Genomic DNA, 12,804 nt, shown 5'->3' with positions numbered 1-12,804 from the left:
ATTTATTTAATACCAGCAAAACCACTTTGTATATACTTTTTTACAAATCGTATCTTTACAAATGAAATTATTAATAGTTATCTTCCAAATACTTCTACAAAACGGTATCTCAAATGATTGAAACATGTGTGCATCTCTACTTGTTGAAGGACTTTCAACTAAAACAAAAAATATATATAATTGATTTGATAATAACCATATTCATTTCAGGTAAAATAATTTGTATTAATTATATATTTTCTGTAGGGGTTACTTACTTGGTGTTACATTCGTTTGCTTCCCTACACCACTAACTGTGTTACTTGTTCTCTAATAACACATACTTGTTGAACTCACCATGCAAATGTAAGCTAGGAATTTGATCTTCATAGGGATCTTCAAATCACATTCGTTATGTTTCAAAAACTGTATTTGAATCCATTTTATCTAAATCAGGATTTTTTATTATAGCTAACAATCAGATAAACATTTTTAATGACATAAAGATAAAAGATAAAGGCATACTGACAATGATGACAATTGACAAATTATAATGACACTCAGACTCAGTGATATAGAAGAAATCTTCACTCCAGGTGCATGGCGACATCTCAAAAAACGTATCATTACTAAAAATGACATTTAGTTTAGTATGACCTTGAGATACCTGCGTGAAACATCTAAAGAGAGTTAAGTGATCTGTGACTGCTATCATCACCCAGTCGATGCAGCAGGCGCATGCGATTCCTCGCGTCGGACGCACAAGACAGACCGGCCGCATAAAGTTTACATTTGAGGAGTGCACAGAACATCGCTTGCGACTGCTGCTTGCGTCAAACGCATGCGACAATCGCATAAGAGAGACTGCGGCTTTGTAGAATTAAACGTCATAACAAATATTTTTCTATCAAACAAACACTAAACATATCAAAATAGCGTGTATCAAAATATACAGTCACTGCCCACGCTAAATAGTCACTAGATTGATGAAGTTTAACTTTTTTATTTGCGTACATTTTAGCGTGTACCTAGACACAACGTGCTTGGAAACCTTTTTTTGACCTCACGACCACTCACGACTATCGCGGTCCATTGACAGTCTAGTCAGGATTTGGCGGGCAATATTTGAAAAGCATATTTAAAATAAATATATTATTTAAGACAGTAAATACAAGATCTTATAATTCGCTTGTTCGATTATTTATATAAATGAAATTGAAAATATACTTTACCTAATCACTAATTGTAAAGCACTAACAATATTTTAAATAAAAAACATCAATAATATGTACCTATTAGTGGAATGGGAATGTAGCAATTTTACAGCATTGTTTTGAATTTGTTTAATAGGTTTGTTCAAACGCCAACTTTGAGTTTTTTCTTAACCTAATTTCCTTTGTTTAGTAATATCATTGTTTATATAGGGAGATAGTTGGTCAGCCCAATAGATAAATTTGTTTGATTTAAATTGAGACAGTCACCAGATCACAGACCATATATACTTATAGACGTTTCACGACCATGTTAATCTTTCGGATCGAATTAACGCCATCTCTTGATTGGAATGGGAACTAAATTGACAAATTTTAGTTACGTGGGAATTTCAACTTATAAATTATGCGGGATTTTTGATGAAATTTCGCAGGAAATTAAAACAACAGAAAGACAATTCAATGTTTTATTCAATATTTTAATGAAAACTTCAAATATTCCAATTTGTTTTCAAAATGCTAAACACTACTGCCATGTGTCACGTGAAAGCACTGATGTGTAATATTGAGTTGAATGAAAATTTTTGAAAAAATCTTGTAGGATGATTGTTTAGATAAATATTACCTTATAATCTTTTACAAACTTCCAAAAATATATAGGCCAGAAATGTTGATGACACACTTGTCTATTGGAATAAACTGTTTCAGGATCTATTATATTGTTTTTTTAAATGTGGAGAAACACAACACGGGATGATCAATGTAAACTAAAAATTCTACTCATAAAAACGGATGGTTAATACAATTGATTAATATTGTGATTAAATCTAATTAAATAACACCACTATAATAAAATAATTAAACCACAAACTGTAAAATAAAAAGTAAATAACAAATGAATTTAATTGTCAACTGTCAGTTGTTAAATATGACAAGAAAATTGACTGACAGCGACATCTCTGGATTGGAATGGTAACTAATTTGCTGTCTTGACCTTGACAATTTACGTGAAACGTCCACAAACCATACATACTCATAGACGTTTCACGGCCATGTTAATCTTTCGGATCGAATTAACGCCATCTCTTGATTGGAATGGGAACTAGTGTAGGAAACAAAGGTTGAACCTTGCAAAATGGACACAAGTCCGGTTTTATTTTTTTTCTGGTATATCAAGGGGTGCTTATTATAAGACTAACTTTTTCTGAAAAAATTTCGCCCCGGAACCTCCCTTTTCACCCCTTTAAAGGGGGTAATTTGTGGTTTTTGCGGAACGTAGCCCTTCCTGTAACTTTTACAAAAAATTTCTTTTATAGAAATATGAAGAGGACTATATTTTCTACGATTTATTTCCAACACCATCTCTCTATCATCCACCGTTTAGCGGGGGTGGCGCCCTAAAGTTGACAAGTTTTTAAAAAAGATGTTTTTAAAAAATATATATTTTTCCCTAACTGTAACGGAAATTAAGAAGAAATCCTGCGGCAATTATTCACAAATAATTGACTGATTTTTTGGTATAGGTTTTACTTAAGGATAATTGCCCTTTTTTTAATTACAGGGTGTTACATTTTAAAAAACCTCTATTTATACCATCTGAACCGTTTATGCTAGAGTAAAAAGACTTTCAGCGATTACCCATGTACTGGTGCTATTTACAAATTTGTATAATGCACTCCCATTTTTTCCCCGGAACCACCCCAAAAAAAAGAAGAATTAATAAATAAATTGATTTTCTTGGAATCCTTCACACACAATGCCCTTTATTAATATGCTTCATACATCATTTTGTGGACGTTATTATTACCCATGCATGGACACCAAAAGCAATTTCCTAGTGCAACCCCTTAAGCAAAAAAAAAATAAATAAAATGGGGGCTTGAAATTTTTTTTTGTTTTTTGCTTTTTGATCCATATGGGCATATGCTTCATTAATAGTGCTTTTCAAAAATATATATGGTTATTGCAACATCTCTGCGAAAACCACCCCTATCCTTGAAAATGTACTGCAGAAACTACCCCTATCCCTTGGCGAGCATGTTTTTACGATTTTCTCATTACCTATGTATTATTTTTAAACAAAACTTATACAAGGCTAAAGACCACTATTTACTCTAAAAATTATGTCCTATTCATTTTTTCGTATAAGCAACGGTTACGCCACAGTGGCGCCGTAAACCTCATATATGCTTTGGCGGGCTCCAGTTTTTGTTTTTTTTTCGTCATCTGTTCGTTTTATTGATAAAGTGCTTATGCAAAATAAAACAACACAGTGTAACCTACAAATTATGACTTATGCACATTTTACATTCTTTGCTCCCCAAAGCCACAGTGGTGGCCCAAAATAAATTTTTGCATATTTTCGCCACCTACATGCATTTTATTGCATTAATGCTACCTTAACAGCACAATATTTACCCTTAGGTGGTCGCTACGCAGTGGCGGATCCAGGGAGGGGTGATGGGGGTGAACACCTCCCCCCCCTCTCAAACCAAGTCATATTATATTCAAAGATTATAAAGGTATTCATTTATTTTTATAGAAATGTAACCAATTGGCACCCCCCTCTTAACGATGCTGGATCCGCTACTGTCGCTAAAGCATAAAAAGTCATTCTTATAAAAATAATATTAATATTATATAAGTATTTCTATAAAAAAAAATGAATATTTTTATAATCTTCAAATATAATATCACTTGGTTTGAGAGGGGTGGGGGTGATCGCCCCCATCACCCCTCCCTGGATCCGCCACTGCTTAGCGACCACTTAGGGGTGAATATTGTGCTATTAAGGTAGCATTAACGCAATAAAATGCGTGTAGGTGGCGAAAATATAAAAAAATTTATTTTGGGCCACCACTGTAGCTTTGGGGAGCAAAGAATGTAAAATGTGCATAGGTCATGATTTGTAGGTTACACTGTGTTGTTTTATTTTAGATAAGTACTTTATCAATAAAACAAACAGATGACGAAAAAATAAACAAAAACTGGAGCCCGTCAAAGCATATATGAGGTTTACGGCGCCACTGTGCCGTAACGGTTGCTTAAACGAAAAAAATGAATAGGACCTAATTTTTAGAGTAAATAGTGGTCTTTAACCTTGTATAAGTTTTGTTTAAAAAAAATGAATAGGTAATGAGAAAATCGTAAAAACATGCTGGATAAGGTATAGGGGTAGTTTCTGCAGTATATTTTCAAGGATAGGGGTGGTTTGCGCAGGGATGTTGCAATAACCATATGTATTTTTGAAAAGCACTATTGATGAAGCATATGCCCATATGGATCAAAAAGCAAAAAACAAAAAAAAAATTTTAACCCCCCATTTTATTTATTGTTTTTGGCTACAAGGGTTGCACTAGGAAATCGCGTTTAGTGTCCATGCATGGGTAATAATAACTTGCACAAAATGATATATCCCTAATAGCACACGACGTCCAATGGACGTCCAAAATAGGTCCATTTTTGGTCCTAACGTCCATGGACTATAAATGGACGTCCTTTGGACGTCCCATGTTGGACGTCCTTCGGAAGGAATAAATATGGACGTCCTTTGGACGTCCGACGTTGGACGTCCTTCGGACGGAATAAAAATGGACGTCCTTTGGACGTCCGACGTTGGACGTCCTTCGGAAGGAATAAATATGGACGTCCTTTGGACGTCCGACGTTGGACGTCCTTCGGACGGAATAAAAATGGACGTCCTTTGGACGTCCGACGTTGGACGTCCTTCGGAAGGAATAAATATGGACGTCCGACGTTGGACGTCCTTCGGATGGAACAAATATGGACGTATATATACTGGACGAAATACGGACAATTCCCTAATAGCACACGACGTCATTTGGACGTCCAAAATAGGTCCATTTTTGGTCCTAACGTCCATGGACTATAAACGGACGTCCCATGTTGGACGTCCTTCGGAAGGAATAAATATGGACGTCCTTCGGACGGAATAAATATGGACGTCCTTTGGACGTCCGACTTTGGACGTCCATACTGGACGAAATACGGACGTTTTATGAACGCTTATATTGGACACATTATACCAATTACGAGATCAAATAGCAAAATAATTCAATAAAATATTAACTTGCGTTAACTTTACGTTAATGAAATACAGTCAAACCTGTCACTAACGGCCACTAAAATGAAAGAACTATTGGCCGATATAGAAAAGTGGTCGTTATTGCCAGTTTTTGTAGCCTAGATATACAGTACAACCTGTGTTACTGGCCACCTGTACTAACGGCCAGTTTAAAAATTCCCCAAACCAATTATATCTAGACTACAAAAACTGGCAATACCGGTCACCTTTCTATATCGGCCAATAGCTTTTTCATTTTTAGCGGCCGTTACTGACAGGTTTTACTGTAATTAGTGTGGGGAATTTTTAAACTGGCCGTTAGTACAGGTGGCCGGTGTTGGCAGGGGGCCGGTAACACAAGTTTTACTGTAGTTTAAATCGATTAGATCGAAAGATTAAATCTTAATTCAAAATTGTATATTAAATTATTACAATTATAAAACTATATAGTTTAATATCCAAAACATGTTTTGATTTCATGTAATGTAATGAAAATCTTATTTGTAAATTATTGGTTACAATGTTTAACAACAGGAAATATTCAAGAATAAATAAAATAAAAGTTTCCCCTAACAACAAAACATTCCAGGAATTCTACTATCAAAGTTCTATTCCGTGAACATCTGATTAAATTATGGCTGGAAAGTTACCACAAGATATTCTATGAAAAGAGTACAATGTCCTCCTGGAGGGGTAAAATTTTCCATACTCTAAAGAGAGGCCATTTACTATTCAATTTGCGTTCATTTTCAAATTTGCCGCGCGAGTATCTATGTAGCGTCGCGTGGTCATTGGTCATCAAGTCATCAATTATTTCATTTTCATCATAAGATAACCTAAAAATTTAGTAAAAATTTTGATTGGAAAAAAATGCATCGATAAGGGGGTGAAAAATGGAAATTAGTGGCTTTTTTTTGCTGTACTCAACTGTACTGTTTAGTATGCTAGTTTTGGCTATGGCTGGATATCTTAAACAATTATGTAAGTATTATAAAATCCGTTTTCAATTTTCTTTATGAAACGAATCATTTATGCATGTATTACCTGTAAATATTTTGATTTTTAATTGTAAAGAATAGAAAAATTACCGTTCATTTTAATTTTTTTTAGAATCAGCTGAAAGTGGTCTACAAAAAACCAGATATAACCAAAATAAAGATATAAAAAGTGTATTGGCTAATTGGAAGAAACAACATTGTCCATGCATAATAAGTTATTACTTTATAAACAAATATTAATACCTAGGAATGGAACCTGGATATAATCATCAAGAAGATAGCAGGAATCCCGACAAACAACTTAAATAAGTACAAGAATATTGAGGAAATCCTCCTCGATACTACTGGGCAAACTAGAAGATTGAAGAGGACAAAGCCTTTTGAACTAGTTTGAGTGATAGGTGATAGTGAAAAGCAGAGCATAGTGCGTGATGTGGCTGTGTATGTTAGAATAGTGCACGATCTTGTTAGATTAGATAAGAGACGCTATCGGGTAAGCTGTTCATTTTAAGAAACATTAGTAATTTAGGTTAAATTAAAATTGCTCATTGGTCAGTTATGACCAGATTGCTTTTTTTATGTTTGGCAAAAAGGGCGTAAGTCAGAATTGCACATTGCTAATGTTTTGATGATTTCTGGACCAGCAAAAAACTGTTGTAGACGTAAACTGTATGTACCAATAAAAAGAGCCGATTTTTCTGGTCCAGAAATCATCAAAACATTATCGATGTGCATTTCTGACTTAAGCCCTTTTTCCCAAACATCAGAGAATTGTAATGTACAAATTCTCCTATCTGATTTTTCATGAATTTTGTAGGAGACGAAAAACCATTTTTAGGATCATCTCCTGCTTTCACATGTAAATTTTGACATGTCTTGTAGTAAATAGATAGTTGAATTTACTACAAAACATGTCAAAAAATATATGAAAACAGGAGGTAACCATAAAAAAGTTTTTAGTCTCTCTTACAAAACTCATGAAAAAAACAAATCGGAGGTATGTCACATCAGTGACTATATCCAGGGAATGTCTAAAAAATATACTTTGATGTCCCAAGAACCAAATATAACCTTTATATATATACAGGGTGTAACAAAAATACAGGTCATAAATTTAATCACATATCCTGGGACCAAAAATAGTTTGATTGGACCTAACTTACCTTAGTACAAATGTGCACAAAAGAAAAGTTACAGCCCTTTGAAGTTATATATTAATAGCACCAAGGGCCTTAGAGGCCCATGGCTTGAAAAGTTTGTTTTTTCTTCATTTTCACGTTTCTTTATGTACTGAGATCTTCTCTGGCTTGATATGTGATTTTTCTCCATTCCTTCCTCTTATTCATTTTTCTTTTCTGACCCTGTAACACCATTCTTTCCAAATCTTTTTCGACCTCTTGCTTCCATCTATTTTCCGGTCTTCCTCTTCTCTTTCTTGAAGCTATAGTGTAGTTTAGTACCCTTTTCGGAGTCCTCGTTTTTGGCATCCTTTCAATGTGACCTCGTGATCTAAGTCTCTGTGCCTTTATCACTCATTTGAAGTTACAAAATGAAAAGTGATTTTTTCCAATGTATCGAAAACAATGTGCTTTTGTGCACGTTTCAATTTAATTATTATTGTAGTACCTACCATTTAAACAACGTTTTAAAAACTTTTTTGCCTCTTATTGCTTTTTCGAAAAGTCAATTTTTATCGAAATATTGTGAATATTTGTCAAATCCACCACATATTTGTATATGGTTAAGTACGATTATGGAGACTTGGTAATAATATGCAAACTTATTTATGCTTTACATTTTTAGGTATATTTTGAACCATATTAAAAAAGAAGCCAGACTCAATAAAACGTGCCTTATCGAAAAAATACAAAGAGGCAAAAAAGTTTTGAAAACACTCTGTTTAACTAATGGTACCTCAGTAATAGTTTAATTGGAACATACAACATTTGGGGGATTTAAAGGAACAAAACCCCCATAAAATTTTTACGTGGACATATTAAAAAAAAGTCGCAACTCGATAAAAACTGCCTTATCTGAAAAATACTAAGAAACAAAAATATTGAATTTAACTAATGGTACCACAATAATAAAATTGAATTGGAACATACACAAAAGTTTGGGAGGATTTAAGGGATCAAAACCCCCATAAAATTTTTATGGGGTGCACAAATTTCACCATAATTTTTCTTTAAGATATTCCTGCCATAATAATGCCACATGTCACATGTCCATTTTCAATAAAAAATCGCTAATAGTTTTCGATATAATCAAAAAAATCCATTTTCATTTTGTAATTTCAAAGGGCTGTAACTTTTTATGTGCATATTTGTACAAGGTAAGTTAGGTTCATTTGAACTATTTTTGGTCCCAGAATAATGTGATTTAATTTATGACCTGTATTTTTGTTACACCCTGTATATACAGCCCATTACGCACCACCTTAAAAATTGGGCATTTTTGATGTCTCGAATTTCCTAAACCTGTTGTTGCATCTAAGTGATTTTTTTTATAATATTCTAGCCTAGGCCCTAGAATATGTTACCTCCTTATGCTTGTTATGCACAGGGAGCTATACTGTAATATATATTATATCACATTACTATAGAGAGCGATATGATATAATATACATATATTACAGCATGACAAGCTTAAGGAGGTAACCTATAGCCTAGGCTATAATATTATAAAAACATCACTTAGATGGGACAACAGGTTTAGGAAATACGAGACATCAAATATACCCCATATTTAAGGTGGTGCGTTAATTTCTTGGAGAAGTGTATTGTAATTTAATGTAAATACTGTAATATCCAATAATTGTAATTTGATATAAGATGAAATATAAGTTCCTTAAAAAATATATTTTTTATTTCCCACAATACATTCTCCACAGGTCTAAATATCGTCGCTAGACGTCCACCGAATGACCTTCCAGGACGTTAGATGGATGTTCAGCAGCAAGACATTGGACCAAACTGGGACATCCTATGAATGCCCAAATGACGTCCACCGAACGTCCCCTCCGACGTTAGGTGGACCTCCATTGGACGTTTAACAACTTGGCCTTTGGACCAAAATTGGACGTCCTGTTAAGGTCCAATTCACGTCCCCTAGGACGTCCGATTAAGGTCCAATTCACGTCCCCTAGGACGTCCGATTAAGGTCCAATTTACGTCCGATTAAGGTACAATTTACGTCCGCTTAAGGTCCCATTTACGTCCGATTAAAGTCCAATTTACGTCCGATTAAGGTCCAATTTACGTCCGATTAAGGTCCAATTTACGTCCGATTAAGGTCCAATTTACGTCCGATTAAGGTCAAATTTACGTCCTATTAAGGTCCAATTTATGTCCGATTAAGGTCCAATTTACGTCCGATTAAGGTCCAATTTACGTCCGATTAAGGTCCAATTTACGTCCCCTAGGACGTCCGATTAAGGTCCAATTTATGTCCGATTAAGGTCCAATTTACGTCCGATTAAGGTCCAATTTACGTCCCCTAGGACGTCCGATTAAGGTCCAATTTGCGTCCGATTAAGTTCCAATATACGTCCCCTCGGACCTTAGATGGACGTCCAATGTACGTTCGGTAGCGCGACATTTGGACCAAAATAGGACGTATAAAGGACGTTCCTCGGACGAAAACGGACGTCCAAAGGACGTCCCTAAAGTCCGTGAAGGACGTCCAATGGACGTCCATTGGACGTCCTTGTGCTATTAGGGATGAAGCATATTAATGAAGGGCATTGTGTGTGAAGGATTCCAAGAAAATCACTTTATTTATTAATTCTTCTTCTTTTTTGGGTGGTTCCGGGGCAAAAATGGGGGTGCATTATACAAATTTGTAAATAACACTAGTACATGGGTAATCGCTGAAAGTCTTTTTACTCTAGCATAAACGGTTCAGATGGTATAAAAAGGGGTTTTTTAAAATGTAACACCCTGTAATTAAAAAAAGGGCAATTACCCTTAAGTGAAACCTATACGAAAAAATCAATCATATATTTGTGAATATTCTCCGTAGCATTTCTTTTTAATTTCCGTTACAGTTAGCGAAAAATATATTTTTTCTAAAAACATCTTTTTTAAAAACTTGTCAACTTTGGGGCGCCACCCTTGCTAAACGGTGGATGATGGAGAGATGCTGTCGGAAATAAATCGTAGAAAATATAGTCCTCTTCATATTTCTATAAAAGAAATTTTTTGTAAAAGGTACAGGAAGGGCTACGTTCTGCAAAAACCATAAATTACCCCCTTTAAAGGGGTGAAAAGGGGGGTTCCGGGGCGAAATTTTTTCAGAAAAAGTTAGTCTGATAATAAGCACCCCTTGATATGCCAGAAAAAAAATAAAACCGGACTTGTGTCCATTTTGCAAGGTTCAACCTCTGTTTCCTACACTAAACTAAATTGACAAATTTTAATTACATGGGAATTTCATATTATAAATTTTGCGGGATTTTTGATGAAATTTCGCAGGAAATTAAAACAACAGAAAGATAATTCAATGTTTTATTCAATGATTTACTGAAAACTTTAAATATTCCAATTTGTTTTTAAAATGCTAAACACTACTGCCATGTGTCACGTGAAAGCACTGATGTTTAATATTGAGTTGAATGAAAATTTTTGAAAGAATCTTGTAGGATGATTGTTTAGATAAATACCTTTATAATCTTTTACAAACTTCCAAAAATATATAGGCCCGAAATGTTGATGACACACTTGTCTATTGGAATAAACTGTTTCAGGATCTATTATATTGTTTTTTTTTTAATGTGGAGAAACACAACACGGGATGATCAATGTAAACTAAAAATTCTACTCATAAAAACGGAGAGGAGGTTAATACAATTGATTAAAATTGTGGTTAAATCTAATTAAAAACGTAACACCACTATAATAAAACAATTAAGCCACAAACATGCCACAAACTGTAAAATAAAAAGTAAATAACGAATTAATTTAATTTTCAACTGTCAGTTGTTAAATATGACAAGAGAATTGACTGACAGCGACATCTCTGGATTGGAATGGTAACTAATTTGCTGTCTTGACCTTGACAATTTACGTGAAACGTCTATGAGTATGTATGGTTTGTGCACCAGATGTCCCCACAATTTCTGTCAGGGTCGCAACGTCAAAATGCATAGACATCAAGTTGGATACGATCCTATTCATAACACACCCCAACTCACATACATATTTTAAGAAAAATAAATATGTAGAAGAGTATACTTAGAAATTGAATTAACGATGTCATGCTACTATACATTATATATATATATATATATATATATATATACAGGGTGTCCCAGACTAATTTACCCACGCTATATCTCTTAAACGAATAGAGATTTTTGAATGGGACAAAAGGTGATATATTCTACTTGTAATACACTTTAATATGGCGTACAAAAAATCATCCCCTAAATAATCATCCCTTAGTTACAACCCCTAACTTTAATTTTTTTAATAGCACCCTGTATATTTTTTTATAGTTTTGGATGTGGTCATCTATCGTCTATTCAACAAAGTTCTTGAAAATAAAATCGGTTCGTAAATAACCAAGAAAATATCAGTTTACTTTTGTTAATTATGTGTCCCAGACTAATTTATCAAGGCTATATTTCATAAACGAATAGAGATTTTCGAATAGGACAAAAAATGATCTATTACATTTGTAATACACTTTAATATGGCGTAGAAAAAAAATATCCCCTAAATATTCATCCCTAGTTACAACCTCTAACTTTATTTTTTTTAAATAGCACCCTGTAAGTTAGGGATGAATATTTAGGGGATGAATTTTTTCTACGCCATCTGAAAGTGTATTACAAATGGAATAGATCAGTTTTTGTGACATTCGAAAATCTCTATTCGTTTAAGAAATATAGCCTGGATAAATTAGTCTGGGACACACAATTTAACAAAAATAAACTGATAGTTTCTAGGTTATTTACGAACCGATTTTATTTTCAAAAAATGTGTTGAATAGATAATAAAAGACCACATCCAAAACTATAAAAAATATACAGGGTGCTATTAAAAAAATTAAAGTTAAGGGTTGTAACTAAGGGATGATTATTTAGGGGATGATTTTTTGTACGCCATATTAAAGTGTATTCCAAGTAGAATATATCACTTTTTATCCCATTCGAAAATCTCTATTCGTTTAAGAGATATAGCGTGGGTAAATTAGTCTGGGACACCCTGTATATATATATATATATATATATATATATATATATATATATATATATGAATTAAAACGCCATAATACATGGCATTGGAGCACAAATTCGTCAAAACTTCCGTGATTTAACTGGTACCAATAGACTGATATATCGATATTTCAAGGTCTCCCTCTCATCAGTCAGTCGAGCTGGTACTACAAATTAAATCACGGAAGTTTCTCTGAACGTCTCCAAAAATTTCGCCACTCTAGTGGCAGCTTACAGAGGCGCCATCTCTTTTGATGGCAGGGAACGAGGACGATTTAATAATACCGTCTCCTATCCTCTGAGCTATCGGAA

This window comes from Diabrotica virgifera, chromosome 4, assembly GCF_917563875.1.
Source record: "Diabrotica virgifera virgifera chromosome 4, PGI_DIABVI_V3a".
NCBI lineage: Eukaryota > Metazoa > Arthropoda > Insecta > Coleoptera > Chrysomelidae > Diabrotica > Diabrotica virgifera.
The sequence above is the reverse complement of the archived record's forward strand: the minus strand, read 5'-3'. Positions refer to the sequence as shown.